The following is a 26,731-nucleotide window of genomic DNA, read 5'->3' as shown; positions in this document are numbered from 1 at the left end:
TGGTGTGGAAACATCCAGAGCCACCGTGCACAGGCGTGTGCAGGAAATGGGCTACAGGTGCCGCATTCCCCAGGTAAAGCCACTTTTGAACCATAAACAGCGGCAGAGGCGCCTGACCTGGGCTACAGAGAAGCAGCACTGGACTGTTGCTAAGTGGTCCCAAGTACTTTTTTCTGATGAAAGCAAATTTTGCATGTCATTCGGAAATCAAGGTGCCAGAGTCTGGAGGAAGACTGGGGAGAAGGAAATGCCAAAATGCCTGAAGTCCAGTGTCAAGTACCCACAGTCAGTGATGGTGTGGGGTGCCATGTCAGCTGCTGGTGTTGGTCCACTGTGTTTCATCAAGGGCAGGGTCAATGCAGCTAGCTATCAGGAGATTTTGGAGCACTTCATGCTTCCATCGGCTGAAATGCTTTATGGAGATGAAGATTTCATTTTTCAGCACGACCTGGCACCTGCTCACAGTGCCAAAACCACTGGTACCACTGGTACTGACCATGGTATTACTGTGCTCAATTGGCCTGCCAACTCTCCTGACCTGAACCCCATAGAGAATCTGTGGGATATTGTGAAGAGAAAGTTGAGAGACGCAAGACCCAACACTCTGGATGAGCTTAAGGCCGCTATTGAAGCATCCTGGGCCTCCATAACATCTCAGCAGTGTCACAGGCTGATTGCCTCCATGCCACGCCGCATTGAAGCAGTCATTTCTGCCAAAGGATTCCCGACCAAGTATTGAGTGCATAACTGAATATTATTATTTGTTGGTTTTTTTGTTTGTTATTAAAAAACACTTTTATTTGATTGGATGGGTGAAATATGCTAATTTATTGAGACAGGTTTTTTGGGTTATCAGGAGTTGTATGCCAAAATCATCAGTATTAAAACAATAAAAGACCTGACAAATTTCAGTTGGTGGATAATGAATCTATAATATATGAAAGTTTAATTGTAATCATTACATTATGGTAAATAATGAAATTTAACACTATATGCTAATTTTTTGAGAAGGACCTGTACAATTTCTATATAACTGAATGGTGGGTGCCTAGAATTATTTTCCGTGGCAGGCCAAGGTACTCCAGTCCGATGCTGCATGTTGCTCCTTGGCCATGAAGCTCGTGGTGCCCAATTTTTGCCCTGCTGGTAATGGCAGAGGAGGATTGGGCTGTGCGGTTATTGAATCAACAGAGCGTTGGTGACTTTCATACACTATGCACCTTACTCTGTAAGGCTACATGGTCTCCACTTCTTGGTTGGCTTACTGTGGTTCTTAAGCACTTCCATTTTTCAATAATATCACTCACAGGTGATGGTGGAATATTTAGGAGGGAAGAATTGTCCTAACACAGGACCGCGCTGGTATCTGAGCTCTTTAGAACGTCCCATTGTCTCACAAATATTAGTAAAGGCATGCGTCATGGCGAGGGGCTGGATATTATACACCTGTGGTAATGGGATTGAAGGAAAAACCTGAATTCAGTGATTAAGAGGGGCGTCCTAATACTTTTATCCATATAGACTATGTCACATGCCAGAACCTCTTTAACCCTAGTTCAGATACACCAGAACCGATTCAATACATGGTCTCCCTGACCCCAGGGTTCTGAAATTCTCTGAAGATTTCTCCCTAGAGAATTATCAATACCAGTAGCCATACCCTCAGTCCTACCAGCCCACATGTTGGCCATAGTGTTACTGCCAACCACATATTTCTGCTCATAAAATTATTAAATAAAACAACTGGATGAACAGACAAGCTTAGAATCATTAAATAGCACAGAAGCTTTCTCACCCACGGCACTCCTTGGAGAAATCCCCGGCTGCTACATTCTGTGTCCCCAGCATCACAGGCTGTGCTTGGGCTGGTGTTCTCCTACAATGTGTCCTCCTACAATGTGTCCTCTTCCTGCTCTGTGTGGAAGGCGGAGAACAGGCGGTTTTTACTCCTCCTGCTCCCATTCTCTGGTATTGCCTCTAGTGCTGGTCTCCCTGTGTGCTGCTGCAGCTCAGATGCTGCTATGTCACTGCCAGCTGCTCCCTCCTCCCTATGAAGAAGTTGCTTCAGAAGCTTCTCCATGACACTTCCTCTTCTTGAACCTGAGAAGAAAGCTGCATCACATTCCAATCACCCGCCTTTATATCAGTGCCCTTTAACAGTTGAAGCTTTCCCCATACTTGCAGGGCCTAGAATGCTAACACGCGGAGATCCAAGAATTTTCCAACTCCAGTTCTTGCTCTATTTCCTGTGGGCAAACCGGTAGAGAGACCAAGAAAGGAGGAAGAGAGTGGCAGGCATAACCAATATGTACACCTTTTAAACAAATACCCTTACCCCTTACACCAATATTAAGGGTACTAGATGGTGGCCCGATTCTAACGCATCGGGTATTCTAGAATATCTATGTATGTATATAGCACCCACATAGTATATAGCACAGGCCATGTAGTATATAGCAGACAAATACTTCGTGGCCTGTGCTATATACTATGTGGCTGCTATATACATACCCGATGCGTTAATACAGGCCACGCAGTATATAACTGTGGCCACGCAGTATATAACACAGCCCACGTACTATATAACGCAGCCCACGCAGTATATAGCAGCCACACAGTATATAACACAGGCAACATAGTATATAACACACGCTAAATAGTATATAACACTGGCCACGTAATATATAGCACAGCGCAAACAGTATATAACACAGCCCACATAATATATAGCACAGCCCACACAGTATATAACACTGACCACGTAATATATAGCACAGCCCACGCAGTATATAACACTGGTCACATAGTATATAGCAGCCACGCCGTATGTAACACAGCTCACGTAGTATATGTGGGCAACATATCCCTGTTAAAAAAATATTTAAAATAAAAAATAGTTATATACTCACCCGCCGGGATCCAGCGAAGCTGTGCCGAGATGCGCGCGGCTGCCGCCATCTTGTGAGACCGCTAAGTCTTCTGGGTCATTTCGCAATGCATCTCTGGGAACGGAAGCTGGCGGAGGCCGTGCGCGTCTCGGCACAGCTTCTCGGCGGACTATGGAAGGTGAGAATAGCAGGTTTTTTGTTTTGTTTTATTATTTTTAACATTACATCTTTTTACTATTGATGCTGCATAGGCAGCATCAATAGTAAAAAGTTGGGGACACACAGGGTTAATAGCAGTGTTAACGGAGTGCGTTACCCGCGGCATAACGCGGTCCGTTAACGCTGGCATTAACCCTGTGTGAGCGCTGACTCGGGGGGAGTATGGAGCGGGCGCCGGGCACTGACTGGACGGAAGTAGGGAGAGACTAATCGGACTGTCCCCGTCACTGATTGGTCGCGGCAGCCAGGACAGGCAGCTGGCGTGACCAATCAGTGACGCGGGATTCCCGGGACAGACAGACAGACGGAAGATCCCCTTAGACAATTATATAGTAGATGTGCACACGTCAGGATTTCTTGCAGAAATTTCCTGACAAAAACCAAACATTTCTGCCAGAAATCCGCATGTTGTTTTTTGCGTTTTTGATGTGTTTTTTGCGCGTTTTTTCCCAATGCATTAAATAGTGGAAAAACACAAAAAATCCGCAAAATTAATGAACATTTTTTCGCGGAAAAAAACGCATCATGTGCACAAAAATTGCAGAATGCATTCTAAATGATAGGATGCATATGTCTGCGTTTTTAATGCGTTTTTTTATCGCGCAAAAACCTGAACGTGTGCACATACCCTTAAGGTTTATTGCCATTTTAGTCACCGGCGGCATTATTGGTATTTCTGTTCATGGTATAGCGTTCATTGAGTCTTGTGTAGTCTGGAAAAGAGGCTAGAAGAAGATATCATCTACTCTTGCCCTCTCCTCAGGCTTCTCCACTGTCACTGTCAGTCACAGACCTGAAATTCTTCTTCTAGATTTGAAGAGCTTTCATGCAGCAACATCAAAAACATCATTGCCGTCTTGGGCCCCCAATGGTCTGAACCGTGGGGGTTTGTTAATAGCTTAAGCTCATATCAATTTCTCGGTTTTCACTTTGAATTGGGATTTACTCGTATTGGAATTGATGATCAGTTATACCTCAATTGGAAAAATTAGAGTTTGGGTAATGGAGGGGTGAATATTGCATTATTTTGTGTCTCTCTTTTTTCCTCACTCGCTGGCCAGCAACAGTTTTTCTTTGTCCACTACTGTATCAATGGAGAGACTGGTCCAGCTTTCCACGCTAAGACTCCTTTGGTGCAATTTTCTTGTACATATTCTATCGGTGTTTTCCACAGATAAACCTATACCCCTTATAATCTAGGATGCGGTTTATGTTTTTTTTGGTCAGACCTGACATCAGTTTTTTAATGCACCCATTTAGTTTAATGGGTGTGTCTACACTGAATAAGAAACCAGACTATGCTGTGAAAACATAAATAACTTAGTTAACACTATATTTGATATAAAAAGTGTAAGTAAGTAGGTGCACATTCACACTGTAGCCATTTAACACACAAAACCTAAGATAATGAATGTGCACCTACTTGGCAGTTATACCAAATGGCTGGACATTTTGTCTATATAGCTTTCTACGGGCAGGCAGTCTACTGAAAAGTCAAGTCTGGGTCCTGCTCTGGTCCCATCTATAATGAATGACCTCTGCTGATACCATGAGAACTACAAGAGATAGGTACCGTCCTGATTGGGTACACCTTGTGATTGCTTTTACGCTTATTTGATCAAAATAGTGTTAACTAAGTTCCCAAGTTATTTACTACTAGCTGAAGAGCCTGGTGTTGGCAGTAACTAACTTTGTTTGTTATAGCAAATTATAATGATTATATTGCATGTAAAAGCATTTCACATCATATATTCAACACTGCAGATTTGCAACACAAATTAACTAAATGATTACCCAAGTATTAATAGCACTTTATTTTCAACTCATTCTGCAGCAGCACCTCACGTCTCTCATTTTCCCATCACGCCTCTCATTTCCCCCTCACACCTGTCATTTTCCGATCACTTCACCATTTTCCCCTCACTCCTCTCATTTTCCACTCACACCACTATTTACTTATTTATATTTTACTCATTTATATAGCGCTATTAATTCCACAGCTCTTTACAAACATCATCACTGTCCCTGATGGGGCTCCCTATCTGTATGTCTTTGGAATGCGGGAGGAAGCTGGAGTACCCAGAGGAAACTCATGCAAACACGGGGAGAACATACAAACTCCTTGCAGATGTTGTCCTTGGTGGGATTTGAACCCAGGACCCCAGCTCTGCAAGGCTGCAGTGCTAACCACTGAGCCACTGTGCGCCACTATTTTCCCCTCACTCCACTTATTTTCCCCTCACACCTGCACAGCAACTTCCTGTTACGAGCACAGCAGTGTAATCCATGAGGCTCCTCCCTTTCCTTTGACATCATACCTCACAGGAGCAACTCCATTCTAGACATGATGGAGCTAGATGTGGCCTGTGCCTGCCGCCGCACTGATACTCTGAAGGCTGTGGCCCTGGTTGTAGCTCGCAGCGGCTGGGACGTCTCAGCCGGTGAGTTTTGCAGGGTGGCTTTCGAGGTGAATGTGTCTCCAGCTGTGTGTGCTAACAACATGGGCCATGTTGAAGGGGCTTTGCGTGTGGAGTGAGTGTGGCTATGTGGAGTGGGTATGGCTTGATACATACACACACATACATACACTCAGCTTTATATATAGATTACGATTTATGTACTACAAAGTATTTTCTCATTTTATTTTTATCTTGGGTATGCCTATTAACTGGCCACAGTGTGAATGTGCACTTACGATGCACTTTTACCAACATACAGTGGGGCAAAAAAGTATTTAGCCAGTCAGCAATAGTGCAAGTTCCACCACTTAAAAAGATGAGAGGCGTCTGTAATTTACATCATAGGTAGACCTCAACTATGGGAGACAAACTGAGAAAAAAAAAATCCAGAAAATCACATTGTCTGTTTTTTATCATTTTTTTTGCATATTATGGTGGAAAATAAGTATTTGGTCAGAAACAAACAATCAAGATTTCTGACTCTCACAGACCTGTAACTTCTTCTTTAAGAGTCTCCTCTTTCCTCCACTCATTACCTGTAGTAATGGCACCTGTTTAAACTTGTTATCAGTATAAAAAGACACCTGTGCACACCCTCAAACAGTCTGACTCCAAACTCCACTATGGTGAAGACCAAAGAGCTGTCAAAGGACACCAGAAACAAAATTGTAGCCCTGCACCAGGCTGGGAAGACTGAATCTGCAATAGCCAACCAGCTTGGAGTGAAGAAATCAACAGTGGGAGCAATAATTAGAAAATGGAAGACATACTAGACCACTGATAATCTCCCTCGGTCTGGGGCTCCACGCAAAATCCCACCCCGTGGGGTCAGAATGATCACAAGAACGGTGAGCAAAAATCCCAGAACCACGCGGGGGGACCTAGTGAATGAACTGCAGAGAGCTGGGACCAATGTAACAAGGCCTACCATAAGTAACACACTACGCCACCATGGACTCAGATCCTGCAGTGCCAGACGTGTCCCACTGCTTAAGCCAGTCCATGTCCGGGCCCGTCTGAAGTTTGCTAGAGAGCATTTGGATGATCCAGAGGAGTTTTGGGAGAATGTCCTATGGTCTGATGAAACCAAACTGGAACTGTTTGGTAGAAACACAACTTGTCTTGTTTGGAGGAAAAAGAATACTGAGTTGCATCCATCAAACACCATACCTACTGTAAAGCATGGTGGTGGAAACATCATGCTTTGGGGCTGTTTCTCTGCAAAGGGGCCAGGACGACTGATCCGGGTACATGAAAGAATGAATGGGGCCATGTATCGTGAGATTTTGAGTGCAAACCTCCTTCCATCAGCAAGGGCATTGAAGATGAAACGTGGCTGGGTCTTTCAACATGACAATGATCCAAAGCACACCGCCAGGGCAACGAAGGAGTGGCTTCGTAAGAAGCATTTCAAGGTCCTGGAGTGGCCTAGCCAGTCTCCAGATCTCAACCCTATAGAAAACCTTTGGAGGGAGTTGAAAGTCCGTGTTGCCAAGCGAAAAGCCAAAAACATCACTGCTCTAGAGGAGATCTGCATGGAGGAATGGGCCAACATACCAACAATAGTGTGTGGCAACCTTGTGAAGACTTACAGAAAACGTTTGACCTCTGTCATTGCCAACAAAGGATATATTACAAAGTATTGAGATTAAATTTTGTTTGTGACCAAATACTTATTTTCCACCATAATATGCAAATAAAATGTTAAAAAAACAGACAATGTGATTTTCTGGATTTTTTTTTCTCAGTTTGTCTCCCATAGTTGAGGTCTACCTATGATGTAAATTACAGACGCCTCTCATCTTTTTAAGTGGTGGAACTTGCACTATTGCTGACTGACTAAATACTTTTTTGCCCCACTGTATATTCCACCTCATTTCTTTCGTTTCCCTTTAGTGCATGTATAACAACTCTGCTGACATCACGGCATGGCCTCTCATCTCTCACACACCATCTTACCCACTGCTCCAGGTCATGTTGTGGTCTCTGTCTGCTGCCGGCTCCATGCTCTGTGTCTCTTGCTTTCTGCCTGCTCTCTGCATGCTTCCTGGCTGTGTGCATAGGGGGGCGGTGCCAGAACTCTCTGGTTCTTATAGAATCAGGGCGCACCTGTCTAATGTGTTCCTGACCAATTACCAAGAGGCCTCCAGTATTGAGTGCAGCTCCACCCTGTGGACTGGGCCTGTGCAATGTCTAAACTCAGTTAGTGTCTAGCTTCTGAGCTGCCAGGCCTTGCTATGTGTTCCTCCTCCTTCTCTGGAGGTTCTACTCCTAGCTTTGCCTTGATCTGGTCTGTCTGCCCTCCAGGTCTCAGTGTTCCTGTTCTAGCCTTGCCTTGATCTTGTTGTCCGCCCTACAGGAGGCAGAATATCCTGGTCCCGGTGTCTTTGTCTTGTTCCATTACCTTGTCTGAACTTTGTCCTACCTCTGTCTCCTTGTCTGTGGCTTCTTTCCCTGCTGTGTCTTTCCTGGTGTCCTCTCTGCTTATGCTCCACTCTTTTGCGGCTTTACCTCTGCTCCGCACTCCTGCAGTTCTGCTCCGTCCTACTCTGCTCCTACAGAAATCTCTTGCTGCGGCTCCTCTCTGCATTCCTTGCGGTTCCGCCCTGCTTAGCTTCTGCTGCAGAAATCTCTTGCTGCAGTTCCTCTCCGCATTCCTTGCGGTTCCGCTCTGCTTAGCTTCTGTTGCTGCTCTCTCTCTTGCTGCTCTACCGCTCCTATCCACAGTCTTGCGGTTCTCTTCCTGTGTGAACAGGTCCCAACCTGTTCCTTCATACTTCATTCCTTTCTGCTTGTTTCCTTACCTGCACCTCCTGTGTGAACAGGTCCCAAGCTGTTCCTTCATTCTTCATAGCCGTACCTGCACCTCCTGTGTGAACAGGTCCCTACCTGTTCCTTCACACACCACACCAACCTGCCCTGTCTCAGCTGTGCCTGCCTGCCCTGTGTCTCAGCCGTGCCTGCAGCCCTGTATCTCTGCCGTTCCTGCCAGTCCTGTGTCTCAGCCGTGCCAATCTACTCATCCTAGTTTCAGCTGTGCTCATCTGTTAGTCCTGCCTGATGCCTGCACCTGTCCTAGTGTTCCTGTTCTCCAAGTGGGATCAGCAGCCACAGCCAGACACCACCCTGGAGTAGCACCTGGCAGCTGAATGCCGCACAAGTCTGACCTCACCATCAGAGGCTCCAGAGAAGACCAAGGCAGCTGTCATAGTCACACCCCTTCCAGGGTAGTCTAGTTCGTGGCACAGTGGGGCCACAAACCCCCTGGCTCACGCCCATCAGTCAGGGCGTGAGCGTGACAGTATGCTGTGATTTTGTTTTTTAGCATGTGGACCATATGTCAGTGTGTAAAGTAGTTAAAGGAAAGGCAGCAGCACTGGCAATTTGAAAGGTGGGGGGTGCACGCCTCTAAGGGCTTGATGCAACAGTCACCTAATATGGAGAGTGAGGCAGAGCATCCACTGAAATTAACCTTTTCTTAACCCATGCGAGGTTGCAGCTCTAGTGAGTTTTTCTCAAGCTCAGTAGAGATGCATGAGAAAAGCTCACTGGAGCAGAAACGTTGCACGGGTTAAAAACTTTGCATTTCCCTGGATGTGCTGCCTCACTCTCCACTTCAGCTTTTTTTTTTTACAGAAGGCATGTCTGTATCAAGAATTTGTTGAAATTTCATTGAATACATTCTTCCCTCTACCCGTGAAATATTCCCCATGCCACTGGCTGCAACACAACCCCAAAACATGATTGATCCACCACCATGCTTAACCCCTTTACCCCCAAGGGTGGTTTGCACGTTAATGACCAGGCCAATTTTTACAATTCTGACCACTGTCCTTTTATGAGGTTATAACTCTGGAATGCTTCAACGGATCCCGGTGATTCTGACATTGTTTTATCGTGACATATTGTACTTCATGATAGTGGTAAAATTTCTTTGATATTACCTGCGTTTATTTGTGAAAAAAACGGAAATTTGGCGAAAATTTTGAAAATTTCGCAATTTTCCAACTTTGAATTTTTATGCAATTAAATCACAGAGATATGTCACAAAAAATACTTAATAAGTAATATTTCCCACATGTCTACTATACATCAGCACAATTTATAATAAGGGTTAAAAGTTGACCAGCAATTTCCCATTTTTTCTAAACCATTTTTTTTAGGGACCACATCTCATTTGAAGTCATTTTGAGGGGTCTATATGATAGAAAATACCCAAGTGTGACACCATTCTAAAAACTGCACCCCTCAAGGTGCACAAAACCATATTCAAGAAGTATATTAACCCTTCAGGTGTTTCACAGGAATTTTTGGAATGTTTAAATAAAAATGAACATTTAACTTTTTTTCACAAAAAATTTACTTCAGCTCCAATTTGTTTTATTTTACCAAGGGTAACAGGAGAAAATGGACCCCAAAAGTTGTTGTACAATTTGTCCTGAGTACACCGATACCCCATATGTGGGGGTAAACCACTGTTTGGGCGCATGACAGAGCTCGGAAGCGAAGGAGCGCCATTTGACTTTTCAATGCAAAATTGACAGGAATTGAGATGGGACGCCATGTTGCGTTTAGAGAGCCACTGATGTGCCTAAACCCCCCACAAGTGACACCATTTTGGAAAGTAGACCCCCTAAGGAACTTATCTAGAAGTGTGGTGAGCACTTTCACCCACCAAGGGCTTCACAGAAGTTTATAATGCAGAGCCGTAAAAATAAAACAAATTTTTTCCCACAAAAATTATTTTTTAGCCCCCAGTTTTGTATTTTCCCGAGGGTAACAGGAGAAATTGGACCCCAAAATTTGTTGTCCAATTTGTCCTGAGTATGCGAATACCCCATATGTGGGGGGGAACCACCATTTGAGCGCATGGGAGGGCTCTGAAGGGAAGGAGCACCATTTGGAATGCAGACTTAGATGGAATGGTCTGCAGGCGTCACATTGCGTTTGCAGAGCCCCTAATGTACCTAAACAGTAGAAACCCCCCACAAGTGACCCCATATTGGAAACTAGAACCCCCAAGGAACTTATTTAGATGTGTTGTTAGAACTTTAAGCCCCCAAGTGTTTCACTACAGTTTATAACGCAGAGCCGTGAAAATAAAAATAAAAAATCCCCCCCCCCCCAATTTTTTTTTAGCCCGCAGTTTTGTATTTTCCCAAGGGTAACAGGAGACATTGGACCCCAAAAGTTGTTGTCCAATTTGTCCTAAGTATGCTGATACCCCACATGTGGGTGGGAACCACCGTTTGGGCGCATGGGAGGGCTCGGAAGGGAAGGAGCGCCATTTGGAATGCAGACTTTGATGGAATGGTCTGCAGAGCCCCAAAACAGTAGAAACCCCCCACAAATGACCCCATATTGGAAACTAGACCCCCCAAGGAACTTATTTAGATGTGTTGTGAGAACTTTGAGCCCCCAAGTGTTTCAGTACAGTTTATAACGCAGAGCCGTGAAAATAAAAAATCTTTTTTTTCCCACAAAAATTATTTTTTAGCCCCCAGTTTTGTATTTTCCCAAGGGTAACAGGAGAAATTGGACCCCAAAAGTTGTTGTCCAATTTGTCCTGAGTACGCTGATACCCCATATGTTGGGGTAAACCCCTGTTTGGGCACACGGGAGAGCTCGGAAGGGAAGGAGCACTGTTTTACTTTTTCAACGCAGAATTGGCTGGCATTGAGATCGGATGCCATGTTGCGTTTGGAGAGCCCCTGATGTGCCTAAACAGTGGAAACCCCCCAATTATAACTGAAACCCTAATCCAAACACACCCCTAACCCTAATCCCAACGGTAACCCTAACCACACCTTTAACCCAGACACACCCCTAACCCTATTCCCAACCCTATTCCCAACCGTAAATGTAATCCTAACCCTAACTTTAGCCCCAACCCTAACTGTAGCCTTAACCCTAGCCCCAACCCTAGCCCTAATGGGAAAATGGAAATAAATACATTTTTTTAATTTTTCCGTAACTAAGGGGGTGATAAAGGGGGTTTGATTTACTTTTATAGCGGGTTTTTCAGCGGACTTTTATGATTGGCAGCCGTCACACACTGAAAGACGCGTTTTATTGCAAAAAATATTTTTTGCGTTACTACATTTTGAGAGCTATAATTTTTCCATATTTGAGTCCACAGAGTCATGTGAGGTCTTGTTTTTTGCGGGACGAGTTGACGTTTTTATTGGTACCATTTTCGGGCATGTGACATTTTTTGATCGCTTTTTATTCCGATTTTTGTGAGGCAGAATGACCAAAAACCAGCTATTTATGAATTTCTTTTGGGGGAGGCGTTTATACCGTTCCGCATTTGGTAAAATTGATAAAGCAGTTTTATACTTCGGGTCAGTACGTTTACAGCGATACCTCTTTTATATCTTTTTTTATGTTTTGGCGCTTTTATACGATAAAAACTATTTTATAGAAAAAAGAATTATTTTTGCATCGCTTTATTCTGAGGACTATAACTTTTTTTTATTTTTTTGCTGATGCTGTATGGCGGCTCGTTTTTTGCGGGACAAGATAACGTTTTCAGCGGTACCATGGTTATTTTTATCTGTCTTTTTGATTGCGTGTTATTCCACTTTTTGTTCGGTGGTATGATAATAAAGCGTTGTTTTTTGCCTCATTTTTTTTTCTTACGGTGTTTACTGAAGGGGTTAACTAGTGGGACAGGTTTATAGGTTGGGTCGTTACGGACGCGGCAATACTAAATATGTGTACTTTTATTGTTTGTTTTTTTTATTTAGATAAAGAAATGTATTTATGGGAATTTTTTTTTCATTATTTAGGAATTTTTTTTAAATTTTTTTTTACACATGTGGAATTTTTTTTTTTTACTTTTTTACTTTGTCCCGGGGGGTACATCACAGATCGCTGATCTGACAGTTTGCACAGCACTCTGTCAGATCAGCGATCTGACATACAGGACTGCAGGCTTACCAAGCGCCTGTTCTGAGCAGGCACTTGGTAAGGCACCTCCCTCCCTGCAGGACCCGGATGCCGGGGCCATTTTGGATCCGGCCTGCTGCAGGGATGGGATCACATCGCGTTGCTGCGGGGGTCTTAGGGAAGCACGCAGGGTGCCCCCTCCCAGCGCGATGCTTCCCTGTACCGCCGGCACACCGCGGTGTGCCGGGGGTTAATGTGCCGGGGGCGGTCTGTGACCGCTCCTGGCGCATAGTGCCGGATGTCAGCTGCGATAGGCAGCTGACACCTGGCTGTGATCGGCCGCGCTCCCCCTGTGAGGGCGGCCGATTGCGCTGGACGTACTATTCCGTCCTTGGGAATTAAGGCCCACCCCACATAGACGGAATAGTACATCCAATGACAGAAAGGGGTTAATGGTTGGCGAGATGTTCTTTTCCTGAAATTCTGTGCTCTTTTTTCTCCACACATACCTTTGATCATTGTTGCCAAAGAATTCCATTTTACCCTCATTGGTCGACAGGACTTGTTTCCAAAATGCATCAGGCTTGTTTACATGTTCTTTTGAATACTTCTGATGCCAAAATTTATGGCAAGCACGCAGGACAGGTTTTCTTCTGATGACTCTTACATGAAGGAAATATTTGTGCAGGTGTCTCTGCTGAATAGTAGAACAATGTACTACAACTCCAGAGTCTTACAAATCTTACAAATTTTTCTGAAGGTCTTTTGCAGTCAAGCGGGGGTTCTGATTTGCCTCTCTAGCAATCCTACAAGGAGCTCTCCTTGAAATTTTGCTTGGTCTTATCTTAACCTCTACTGTTCCTGTTAACTGCCATTTCTTAATTACGGTACATTTCAAACTGAGGAAAGGGGAAAAATGTTTTGCTATCTTCTTATAGCCTTCTCCTGCTTTATGGGCCTAGACTATTTTAATTTTAGGCAGCTGCTTAGAAGAAGCCATGGCTGCTGTTTTTTGGAACAATGTTAGAGGAGGCTGAGTTTTTATAAAGCTGGGAAATTTGCATCACCTGGCCTTTCCTAACGATGATAGTGAACAAGCCATAATGCGCTAATTAAGGTCTGAAACCTTGGTCAAAATTATCTCAGCAAACAAATCTCCAAGGATGTCGAAACGTTTGCATTGGCCCATTTTCCTTTTTGTAATTTTTAAAATGCAAATAATGAATACTGAATATATATATATATATATATATGTATATATATATATATATATATATATATTGTATATCATCTAAAATACATAGGAAATGTGTTATCTTTAATTTTAGCCCATTTTATCTTCAATTTGCATAAAGGGGCATTCCCATCTCCAACACAGTCCCTAATATGTAGTAGGTGTAATAATAATATTAGCAAATACCTCCAATTAGAAATATAGTATAGTTCTTCTGATTCGCTCTGTCTCTTTTCTCATGTGCAAGCATTGTAGGACCTTAGGTATCCATGGTTACGATTGCTGATATAATAACAGCTAGTTGCTAGTGTTCGTAACCATGAATACCCAAGGTCCTGCAATACCTGCACATGAGGAAAGAGACATAGCGAATCAGAAGAACTATACTACATTCCATTTGGAGGTATTTACGAATATTGTTATTATTAATACATACTGGGATAGGATCTTGGAGATGGGAAGACCCCTTTAACTGTTCACAATAACAGTAATTTTGACCAGAGGTGCCCAAATTTGTTACATGCCACTGTAGAACATTTTAATTTTTGCTACGACTGAGCCATACAGTGACTTGTTTTTTTGTGGGACGAGTTTCAATTATACATTTTTTTAGTGTGTCTTTATGATGAAAAAGCTACATTTTGTTTTCGCTTTTTTATGGTGTGCGCAGTATGGGATAAATAATTGGACACTTTTATAGATCGGGTCATTCTGAACTTTACAGTATCAGTTATGTTTATACAAGAATATCAGTTCCACATTATTAGTCTACCAATACATTTTAGCAACTCATCTTGATATACGTATATAACAAGGAGGACCACAGTCAGAATATGCTAAAGAATATATCAAAGTTTATTCATTGCAACAAAAAATAACAATCACAAGATACATAATAATGCATAATTATAGGTACAAATGTGATGTGATCCCTACGTAATAAATAGAGGGGGGAATAGGGCAGGACATGGTAAATTAAATAGATACAACTAGAAATGGTGTTTTACGAATCCTATGATATCATGACGAACATAAAAGTAGTCTGTTGCCCATATATACAGTGGGGCAAAAAAGTATTTAGTCAGTCAGCAATAGTGCAAGTTCCACCACTTAAAAAGATGAGAGGCGTCTGTAATTTACATCATAGGTAGACCTCAACTATGGGAGACAAACTGAGAAAAAAAAAAACAAGAAAATCACATTGTCTGTTTTTTTTATCATTTAATTTGCATATTATGGTGGAAAATAAGTATTTGGTCAGAAACAAAATTTCATCTCAATACTTTGTAATATATCCTTTGTTGGCAATGACAGAGGTCAATCGTTTTCTGTAAGTCTTCACAAGGTTGCCACACACTGTTGTTGGTATGTTGGCCCATTCCTCCATGCAGATCTCCTCTAGAGCAGTGATGTTTTTGGCTTTTCACTTGGCAACACGGACTTTCAACTCCCTCCAAAGGTTTTCTATAGGGTTGAGATCTGGAGACTGGCTAGGCAACTCCAGGACCTTGAAATGCTTCTTACGAAGCCACTCCTTCGTTGCCCTGGCGGTGTGCTTTGGATCATTGTCATGTTGAAAGACCCAGCCACGTTTCATCTTCAATGCCCTTGCTGATGGAAGGAGGTTTGCACTCAAAATCTCACGATACATGGCCCCATTCATTCTTTCATGTACCCGGATCAGTCGTCCTGGCCCCTTTGCAGAGAAACAGCCCCAAAGCATGATGTTTCCACCACCATGCTTTACAGTAGGTATGGTGTTTGATGGATGCAACTCAGTATTCTTTTTCCTCCAAACACGACAAGTTGTGTTTCTACCAAAGAGTTCCAGTTTGGTTTCATCAGACCATAGGACATTCTCCCAAAACTCCTCTGGATCATCCAAATGCTCTCTAGCAAACTTCAGACGGGCCCGGACATGTACTGGCTTATGCAGTGGGACACGTCTGGCACTGCAGGATCTGAGTCCATGGTGGCGTAGTGTGTTACTTATGGTAGGCCTTGTTACATTGGTCCCAGCTCTCTGCAGTTCATTCACTAGGTCCCCCCGCGTGGTTCTGGGATTTTTGCTCACCGTTCTTGTGATCATTCTGACCCCACGGGGTGGGATTTTGCGTGGAGCCCCAGATCGAGGGATATTATCAGTGGTCTTGTATGTCTTCCATTTTCTAATTATTGCTCCCACTGTTGATTTCTTCACTCCAAGCTGGTTGGCTATTGCAGATTCAGTCTTCCCAGCCTGGTGCAGGGCTACAATTTTGTTTCTGGTGTCCTTTGACAGCTCTTTGGTCTTCACCATAGTGGAGTTTGGAGTCAGACTGTTTGAGGGTGTGCACAGGTGTCTTTTTATACTGATAACAAGTTTAAACAGGTGTCATTACTACAGGTAATGAGTGGAGGAAAGAGGAGACTCTTAAAGAAGAAGTTACAGGTCTGTGAGAGCCAGAAATCTTGATTGTTTGTTTCTGACCAAATACTTATTTTCCACCATAATATGCAAATAAAATGATAAAAAAAACAGACAATGTGATTTTCTGGATTTTTTTTTCTCAGTTTGTCTCCCATAGTTGAGGTCTACCTATGATGTAAATTACAGACGCCTCTCATCTTTTTAAGTGGTGGAACTTGCACTATTGCTGACTGACTAAATACTTTTTTGCCCCACTGTATATATATATATATATATATATATATATATAATATAGCCCTATAATAAGGAATGATGACTAAACAATAGTCCAGTGTCTATTGGAAGGTGACAACAGACTGGTGTTGGACGTATTAAAGAGGTAGTAAATAAAAAGAGTATTCACCCATTATGTCTGGTGGTCCTGTCTGCTTCACGGCCATGTTCCCCAATGCACGTTTCGCAATGACATCGCTTCTTCAAGGGGTGTCCCCGACGGACATTCTCAGGTCATGTGACTAGGCAGTGGTGAAGAGGAGCAAAACAAAGGCAAGGTGTGTGGGGCTGTCAGGGGGGTGCATAAAATTGTGGGGTTAATATACGGTGCAAAGATAATACCATGTGTGATGGAATGAACTGTGAGAGACTTATACAGTGAGGGGTGGGCATCAGACTGTGTGCATGGGGAGAATGTACTTTCGGCCATTACATGGGGTGTGGCGGGCATCTGGCTGTGTGAGGGAGAGGGATATTTGGTGGGTCACCATGCTGAGATGGGCATGAAAAGGGTCCTATACTGTGTGGGGATGTTAATGTGCTTTAATGGGAAAATATTGCGCTGTAGGCCCGTACAAAGTTTGGAGAAGGCTAGGGTACTGGCTTAGCGTAAAATGAACATTTCCGGGGTGTGGTATGCAGCGTGTCCCTATTTTGTATAACTTAAAGTTGGGAGGTATGGACTAGCCATGTAATACCTAGAAGGGAGAGCGGCAGTAGAGCCAGCCCCCCACCGTGGAGGATCAAGAATTAGACACATCCATTTACTGAATACTACGGTGCGAAGCGTTTTGGGGAGGTATTGTTCTTGCACTCAGTCTACAGCATGCAAACTGTTATGATGCCAGGATGCAACAACTACAAATAAGAACATTGATCTTATGATTGGATTCGTTGGGCGGATCAAAAGTATCAGTAAAGCTAAGCGCACACATAAACTGCATGTCTACTTACATGAAAAAAAGTGATGTTCTTTCATGTTGTTGGGTGACCGAGAACTAGGAGTATCTGTGGGAGGAAGATTAGAAAGAAAACATTCTCAGTTATGTGGGTGGCCAGAAAACCCTTTTGGCTCTGTTCATTGTAGAGATTGTGGCCTGTTTTGCTCTAAAAAGAAAATGTCATCTGATCAGTAAAAATTAAACTGCAGTCAATTGATGTAAAAATATCAGTTTGGCACTTGATGTTATTTACTACCCATAATGCCTATACTTGATAACAAAAGACATTTTTGCAATAATTAGGATGATGTTTCACCTTCTATTTATGGCCATTGTGGCCTAAAGTGGCTATTCCATGAATTAAATATGTTGTACCAGCGGTTGTATTTTATGTAATCTTGAAAATCAAGGAAGCCATGAGGACTTCTATCCAAAAGTGGGAACTGATCCCAAAGGATGGTGTTCTGGCTTTCCAGTGATGGATCCAATCTGGTTTGTGAGAATAAATAGATACCTAAAGATAGGATTACCAAGTAAGAAAAGTGTTTAATATGGAAGGAAAAGCAGAACTCCAACCAGCATCATGAAAATCAGATGACTATGAATACAGCAACAATCCACCTCCGGTGAATCTTTCTCAAGCACATGAGTATAGTGTATGACATAGTAGATGAAGCTTGTATGATGCCATCACAAATATTATACAAAGCAGTGCATTAAATAATGCGACAACAGATCAACGTGATCACCTTTATTCACTGTACTAGCTGAAGAGCCCGGCGTTGCCTGGGCATAGTAAATATCTGTGGTTAGTTATAGCACGTCACTTCTCTTATTTTCCCATCACGCCTCTCATTTTCCCAATCACATCTTTAATTTCCCCCCTCACATCTCTCATTTTCTCCCTCACACCTCTCATTTTCTCCCTCACTCCTCTCATTCCCTCCTAACACTTGTCATTTCGACCTCACATCTGTCATTTTCCGATCACTACACTATTTTCCCTCACTCCTCTCATTTTGCACTCACACCTTTTCATTTTCACCTCACACCTCTCATTTTCACCTCAGTATATACATGTTTGTCATCTCCCTTATATATAATATACACCTGTATGTCATCTCCTGTATATAGTATATACCTGTATGTCATCTCCCCTGTATATAGTATATACCTGCTGTGTGTCATCTCCCCTGTATATAGTATATACCTGTATGTCATCTCCTCCTATATATAGTATATACCTGTATGTCATCTCCTCCTATATATAGTATATACCTGTATGTCATCTCCTATATATAGTATATACCTGTATGTCATCTCCTTCTATATATAGTATATACCTGTATGTCATCTCCTCCTGTATATAGTATATACCTGTGTGTCATCTCCCCTGTATATAGTATATATCTGTGTGTCATCTCCTCCTGTATATAGTATATACCTGTATGTCATCTTCTATATATAGCATATACCTGTATGTCATCTCCTCCTGTATATAGTATATACCTGTAGGTAATCTGCTCCTGTATATAGTATATACCTGTGTGTCATCTCCTCCTGTATATAGTATATACCTGTATGTCATCTCCTCCTGTATATAGTATGTACCTGTATGTCATCTCCTCCTTTATATAGTATATACCTGTGTGTCATCTCTCCTGTATATAGTATATATCTGTGTGTCATCTCCCCTGTATATAGTATATACCTATGTGATCTCCTGTATTAGACCTTGCTAACACGTTATTTGCTCAGTATTTTTATCACAGTATTTGTAAGATAAATTGGCAGCCTTATAAATCCCCAGCCAACAGGAAGCCCTCCCCCTGGCAGTATATATTAGCTCACACATACACATAATAGACAGGTCATGTGACTGACAGCTGCCGTATTTCCTATATGGTACATTTGTTGCTCTTGTAGTTTGTCTGCTTATTAATCAGATTTTTATTTTTGAAGGCTAATACCAGACTTGTGTGTGTTTTAGGGCGAGTTTCGTTTGTCAAGTTGTGTGTGTTGAGTTGTGTGTGGCGACATGCATGTAGCGCCTTTTGTGAGATGAGTTTTGTGTGGCAACATGCGTGTAGCAACTTTTTGTGTGTCGAGTTGCATGTGACAGGTTAGTGTAGCAAGTTGTGTGCAGCAAGTTTTGCGCATGGCGAGTTTTGCGCGTGGTGAGTTTTATGTCTGGTGCCTTTTGAGTATGTGCAAGTTTTGTGTGAGGCAACTTTTGCATGTGTTGCAAATTTTGTGCATGTGGCAATTTTTCCGCATGTGCAAGTTTTGCGTGTGGCGAATTTTCCATGAGGTGAGTTTTGCACTTGTGGCGAGTTTTGCGTGAGCCTATTTTTTGCATGTGGCGAGTTTTGCGCGTGGTGAGTTTTGAGCGGCGACTTTTGTGTTTCGGCTTTTATGTGGCGAGGTTGGTGTATGTGTGGTGAAATGTGTGCTGAGGGTGGTATATGTGTTCAAGCACGTGGTAGTGTGTGGCGCATTTTGTGTGTGTTCATATCCTCGTGTGTGGTGAATATCCCATGTCGAGGTCCCACCTTAGCAACTGTACGGTATATACTCTTTGGCGCCATCGCTCTCACTCTTTAAGTCCCCCTTGTTCACATCTGGCAGCTGTCAATTTGCCTCCAACACTTTTCCTTTCACTTTTCCCCATTATGTAGATAGGGGAAAAATAGTTTGGTGAATTGGAAAGTGCGGAGTTAAAATTTCACCTCACAACATAGCCTATGACGCTCTCAGGGTCCAGACGTGTGACTGTGCAAAATTTTGTGGCTGTAGCTGCGACGCCTCCAACACTTTTCATTTCACTTTTTCCCCATTATGTAGATAGGGGCAAAATTGTTTGGTGAATTGGAACGCGCGGGGTTAAAATTTCGCCTCACAATATAGCCTATGACGCTCTCGGGGTCCAGACGTGTGACTGTGCAAAATTTTGTGGCTGTAGCTGCGACGGTGCAGATGCCAATCCCGGACATACACACACACATACACACACACACACACATTCAGCTTTATATAGTAGATATGTCCCCAGATGGTCCTGTAGTGTGCATGCTGTATATAGGATGTACATACCATGAATCTGATATTGATGTCTGAAAACTAATGTTATAGTGGGTGATCACTAGGATGTATGATCTTACATAGTAACATAGTAACATAGTTAGTAAGGCCGAAAAAAGACATTTGTCCATCCAGTTCAGCCTATATTCCATCATAATAAATCCCCAGATCTACGTCCTTCTACAGAACCTAATAATTGTATGATACAATATTGTTCTGCTCCAGGAAGACATCCAGGCCTCTCTTGAACCCCTCGACTGAGTTTGCCATCACCACCTCCTCAGGCAAGCAATTCCAGATTCTCACTGCCCTAACAGTAAAGAATCCTCTTCTATGTTGGTGGAAAAACTTTCTCTCCTCCAGACGCAAAGAATGCCCCCTTGTGCCCGTCACCTTCTTTGGTATAAACAGATCCTCAGCGAGATATTTGTATTGTCCCCTTATATACTTATACATGGTTATTAGATCGCCCCTCAGTCGTCTTTTTTCTAGACTAAATAATCCTAATTTCGCTAATCTTACTATGTAATACTGTGATTTGAGTAATTGATGCTTTATATTGACCCATTTGAGACCTGGAGTCCGATACTGCCCGACCATAATAAGGTGGATACCGGACCTACAATGATATATGCTGTGGCCACTTTTTTTGATCCCATACTGTCACTATTTGTTACTGGTGGGTCCTTGGCATCTCAGTCTGAAACTGTATATAGTAATTAATTGTAAAGACTGTGGAGTCATATGCATAGCAGTCTGCGGGTCACAAATGTTGGATTCCCCCCACCTTGGTTGTTACAACCTCTACTGGAAAAGGAATGGGAAGAGGATTCCCCACCCCAAACCCTAGGAAGGACATGTCTAAAGGTACCGTTACACTAAACGACTTACCAACAATCACGACCAGCGATACGACCTGACCGTGATCTTGGTAAGTCGTTGTGTGGTCGCTGGGGAGCTGTCACACAGACAGCTCTCTCCAGCGACCAACGATCCGGGGAAAGACTTCGGCATCGTTGAAACTGTCTTCAACGATGCCGAAGTCCCCTGGGAACCAGGGTAAATATTGGGTTACTAAGCGCAGGGCCGCGCTTAGTAACCCAATAATTACCCTGGTTACCATTGTAAAAGTAAAAAAAAAAACCAAAACAGTACATACTCACATTCTGATGTCTGTCACGTCCCCTGCCGTCAGCTTCCCGCACTGACTGTGTCAGCGCCGGCCGTAAAGCAGAGCACAGCGCTGACAGTCAGTGCAGGGAAGCTGACGCCGGGGGACGTGACAGACATCGGAATGTGAGTATGTAGTTTTTTTGTTACTTTTACAATGGTAACCAGGGTAAATATCGAGTTACTAAGCGCGGCCCTGCACTTAGTAACCCGATATTTACCCTGGTTACCAGTGAACACATCGCTGGATCGGCGTCACACAAAAGGTCCTGATCATTCCCCAGCGACCAACGATCTCCCAGCAGGGGCCTGATCGTTGGTCGCGGTCACACATAACGAGATCGTTAGCGGGATCGTTGCTACGTCACAAAAAGCGTGACGTTGCAACGATATCGTTAACGAAATCGTTATGTGTGAAGGTACCTTAAGACACATTGAGCACTGGGATATGATCTGTCCTGAGGGCACAAGCACTGACTAGGAGTAGCAGAGCCAGTCAGACAGGTTGTCTTCTGGCAGCTGGAATTACAATGCGGTGCTGGTCTTAATTAACTATAAATAGATCCACTCCAATGACTTAAAGGAGCAGTCACTCTAAAGTACAAATCTCAGGAAAACCTATTAACAGTTACTTAAAACATTTACACATGTAATGAAAAGTTTACTACAACTGGGGAATATGGAAGTGATCATGTGGGTTGACTTCATGTCCGCTCCCCCAGTGTAGGGGTTGTCCTCTTAAAACCCTTGTGCTCTGTACTATACTTTCCCCAGGTCCAGTGCGGTGTCTCCCACGGAGGGTAAGTAGAGCAGTTTTATGGGTTTTTTTTTTTTAAACAAACTGTAGGATAAGGATAACCCCTTTAAATACAACTACAGTAATCTCTCCAAAGCCAGAAATGGCCGCTTCCAGAAAACAACAGATTGCAGTGAACTGAGAAGCAAATCTAGATGTGATGGACAGAGACTTGATGTTCTTTATGTACACTACATGGATAAAAGTATGAGGACACAATCATTGAATTCACGTTTATCATTCAGTCCCATTGCCACAGGTGTTAAAAAAAGAAAAAAATTCCACCCCTCTCTGTGCCATCTGCCTATACTAACATGTGAAAGAATATTTTGTTCTAAAGAGCTCAGCGACACCAGAGAGGACCTGTCATAGGAGCCACAGGGGTGAAAGTCCGTTTATGACTTTTCTTCCCTCCTAAATATTCCACCATCATGTGAGATTATTAAAAAGTGGAAGTAACTGCAGCAAATCAGCCACAAAGCTCCAGACCTTGTAATGTTACATATTAGGGTCACAGAGTGATGAGGATCAGAGGGCACAAAAGTCACCAACGCTCTGCTGACTCCATAACTGCAAAGTACAAATCTCTTCCGGCACTAACATCAGCACAAAAACTGTGCAACGGGAGCTTAATGGGACGGGCTTCTGTGGGCAAACTGCTGCATGTAGCCTTACATCACCAAGCACGATGCAAAGTGGCAGATGGGATGGTGTAAAGCCACCGCCTCTGTACTCTAGAGAAATGCATTTTATGGATTCATGAGTCACACTTCCGTATCTGCAGTCAGACAGATACCATTCATCAGATGCCATTGTGCCAGCTGTTAAATTTGGTGGAGGAAGTATAACGCTGTATGGTTTTTCAAGTCTCAGTCTAGGACTCTTGGTTCCAGTAAATAAAAATCTTAATACTTCAGCATATGAAAACATTGTAGACAATCATAACTCCCAACATTGTGGGAACAGTTTGGAGAAGGCCCGTTTTTGTTCCAGGATGATTGTGCTCCAGTGCACAAAGCAAGGTCCATAAAGGCATGGTTGGGGCAGCTTGTTGTGGAAGAACATGGTTAGCCCGCGTGGAGATTTAAACCCCATGAGCCGAGGCTTGTCATCCAACATCAGTGTCTGACCTCACAAATGACCAAATTCAAAAACACATACTCCAAAATCTTGTACAAAGCTTCCCCAAAAGAGCAGAAGCGGTCAGATCTGCAAGAGGAGGGGACAAATCCACATGAATGCCTATGAAGTTAGAATGGGATGTCTAAAACCTCCTATCGGTGTATTGCAAGTGTCCTTACAATTCTATCTACATAGTGTAAATGACAATATATTTAATGGACATAATTTAGGTCGGCATTACTTGAGGTCCACATTTCTTGGACCAAGCTACAACAGTATTGTGCAAAAGTTTTAGGCAGAGGTAGAAAAAAAAAGTAAGAATGCTTTCAAAAATGTAAGTGCTAAGGTTTTTTTTTTTTATCAATTAAAGGGAACCGGTCACCTTCCCCCAGGGCCTATTAAAGTAAAAGAGCCACCTTCAGCAGCACTAAGGCTGTATTCTGTGAAGGTGGCTCTTATGTTTATTATCCCTAGGAACGCTGAAATAATGTCACGAGAAAGAGAAGAGGCGGCGCACGGAGGACAGAGCTGGATGATGGACGGCTGAGTCAGGGGGAGAAAACATACCTCCCTGACTCAATAGAGGTATGGCAGGAAATTTATAAAAGTCATTATTTCAGCGTTCCCAGGGATAATAAACATAAGAGCCACCTTCACAGAATGCAGCCTTAGTGCTGCTGAAGGTGGCTCTTTTACTTTAATAGGGCCTGGGGGAAGGTGACAGGTTCCCTTTAATTGATAAAAAAAACAAAAAACATTAGCACTTACATTTTTTAAAGCATTCTTACTTTTTTCAAAACAGCATCAGTTCTTCTAAGTACACTTACTTGAAGTTTTTGAAGGAACTCCGCTGGGAGGTCATTCCAAACATCTTGGAGGACTAACCACAGATCTTCTGTGGATGTAGGCTTGCACTCAACTATAGTTAGAAGAAATGGTGCTTTGATGCTGTTATGAATCAAAAGGGCGGTGTCACCAAATATTAGATTTCTCTTTCTTTCATTTGCTTTGTAGTTTGTTACTTGATAAAAATAAACTGTTAGGACTTTTTATTAAAAGGGGCTGTCAATTAATAGACAACCCATTGACTTCAGGGACATGGGGTGAAGAAAAAAAAACAACAACAAAAACCACCTACTTACCAGAGCAGTGCCACTTCAGTACTCAGCAACACTTCCCACTCATCAAAACCTGGTGTAGGTGTTGTCACATGAGAGCGGATTCCTCCACTCGAATGAAATGTGAATGCTGCAGCTGCTGATTGCCTGCAATTTTTGTGTGAAGCCCCCATCACATTTTGATGGCACGGGATACAGTGGGGAACATGGAGGAGCAGTGCCTGTGGGGGAAGTTTTTTGTTTTTTCTTTTAGACCTTCCAAGTTGTCCAATAGTGGACAACCCCTTTAACATTTTTTCCACTCTAGTGACACGTTAATCGTGTCTTCTTTACTGATGATAAACTCTCAGATAGTGGAAAACCATTTATTCTTAAAAAAATAAAAAGCTTAATAAAACATTCCAAAAACACAAGATAATATGAAGCAGCATATTTCTAATGTATCCAAGTCCCAGTTCTCTTATCATAGTGGAAATATTTGGCACTTGCACGCTTCAGGAATGGTGTTAGCTGCATTCATTGGAATACGATGAATGCTGGCCAAGGAAAGGCAGCTCTGGTCACAAGATATTACTTACATGTAAAGTGCAGTCTCACAGATTCCTGTCTCACAAGCAACTGGACTGGAGTCATTAGTTCAGGGAAGATGTCAACTGAACGTTCTGTGTGCCCCTCCATGCTGTGTCATGTGTCTCATTCAACTCTACACATCTGTTTACACGTACCAGTCGTACTGTTGGTTTTGTCAACTCACAAAAATGAAAAGCTGTGTGACTGTAACATGTGAATAAATAATAATCTTTATTTTTATATAGCGCTAACATATTCCGCAGCGCTTTACAGACATTATCATCGCTGTCCCCAATGGGGCTCACAATCCATGAGCGGATTGTGACCAACGTTGCAGTGTATAGAAGCTTTGCAATTTTTTTTTTGTTATGTGAAAAATCACTTATGAAAACTCTGATGAGGAAACTTTACCACTGATGAAACTTGAACTATTCATTCTGAACGTGAAAAAAATCACAGATGTCTAAATGAGACATGACTTTCGGTGAACAAAAATCTGTGTCATTTAATACATACAAGCACACAGCATGCTCCTGTAGATCGGAGAATTCAGGCTCGTAGTATCATGCATTTGTTTAAATTGTTACAAGAACACCTTTTTAACCACCATACATAAATTAATGGGATGAGCAGACATCCTAATTGGTACAGAAAATTGTGTTTTTCACTACACAATGTGTAGAGAGGTGAATGGGGCTGTGTGTGCATAGGTGGAGGGCAATGATGGGGATGAGGAAATGATGGAAGTGGCGGAATGGGCAATAATGGTCACCAATGGTCACCAATCTAACCCAAGAAGAGGTGCGAAACCGGCTAAATAAGATTAAAATAGATAAATCTCCGGGTCCGGATGGCATACACCCACGAGTACTAAGAGAACTAAGTAATGTAATAGATAAACCATTATTTCTTATTTTTAGGGACTCTATAGCGACGGGGTCTGTTCCGCAGGACTGGCGCATAGCAAATGTGGTGCCAATATTCAAAAAGGGCTCTAAAAGTGAACCTGGAAATTATAGGCCAGTAAGTCTAACCTCTATTGTTGGTAAAATATTTGAAGGGTTTCTGAGGGATGTTATTCTGGATTATCTCAATGAGAATAACTGTTTAACTCCATATCAGCATGGGTTTATGAGAAATCGCTCCTGTCAAACCAATCTAATCAGTTTTTATGAAGAGGTAAGCTATAGGCTGGACCACGGTGAGTCATTGGACGTGGTATATCTCGATTTTTCCAAAGCGTTTGATACCGTGCCGCACAAGAGGTTGGTACACAAAATGAGAATGCTTGGTCTGGGGAACGTGTGTAAATGGGTTAGTAACTGGCTTAGTGATAGAAAGCAGAGGGTGGTTATAAATGGTATAGTCTCTAACTGGGTCGCTGTGACCAGTGGGGTACCGCAGGGGTCAGTATTGGGACCTGTTCTCTTCAACATATTCATTAATGATCTGGTAGAAGGTTTACACAGTAAAATATCGATATTTGCAGATGATACAAAACTATGTAAAGCAGTTAATACAAGAGAAGATAGTATTCTGCTACAGATGGATCTGGATAA

The 26,731-nt window shown here is 42.7% G+C and overlaps 1 protein-coding gene across 7 annotated transcripts in view; it reads right to left on the bottom strand.

The window, feature by feature from the left end:
* TRIM13 (tripartite motif containing 13) overlaps positions 1–26,731 on the bottom strand; it is a 341,054-nt gene that overhangs the window by 7,427 nt on the left and 306,896 nt on the right. For 4 of the 7 annotated variants that reach the window (XM_069758870.1, XM_069758869.1, XM_069758872.1 and 1 more), the window contains one exon: positions 17,329–17,382. The exons of 2 other annotated variants lie outside the window; for them this stretch is intronic. The gene's annotated coding sequence lies outside the window, so the exon portion shown is untranslated. Of the gene's footprint in view, positions 1–1,795; positions 2,096–17,328; positions 17,383–26,731 lie in introns of those variants that run through there. One more of the 7 variants, XM_069758868.1, reaches the window with a different exon arrangement.

Source organism: Ranitomeya imitator, chromosome 3 (genome assembly GCF_032444005.1).
Source record: "Ranitomeya imitator isolate aRanImi1 chromosome 3, aRanImi1.pri, whole genome shotgun sequence".
Taxonomy (NCBI): domain Eukaryota; kingdom Metazoa; phylum Chordata; class Amphibia; order Anura; family Dendrobatidae; genus Ranitomeya; species Ranitomeya imitator.
Note: the sequence above shows the minus strand (reverse complement) of the source record. Positions and strands in the feature narration are given on the sequence as shown.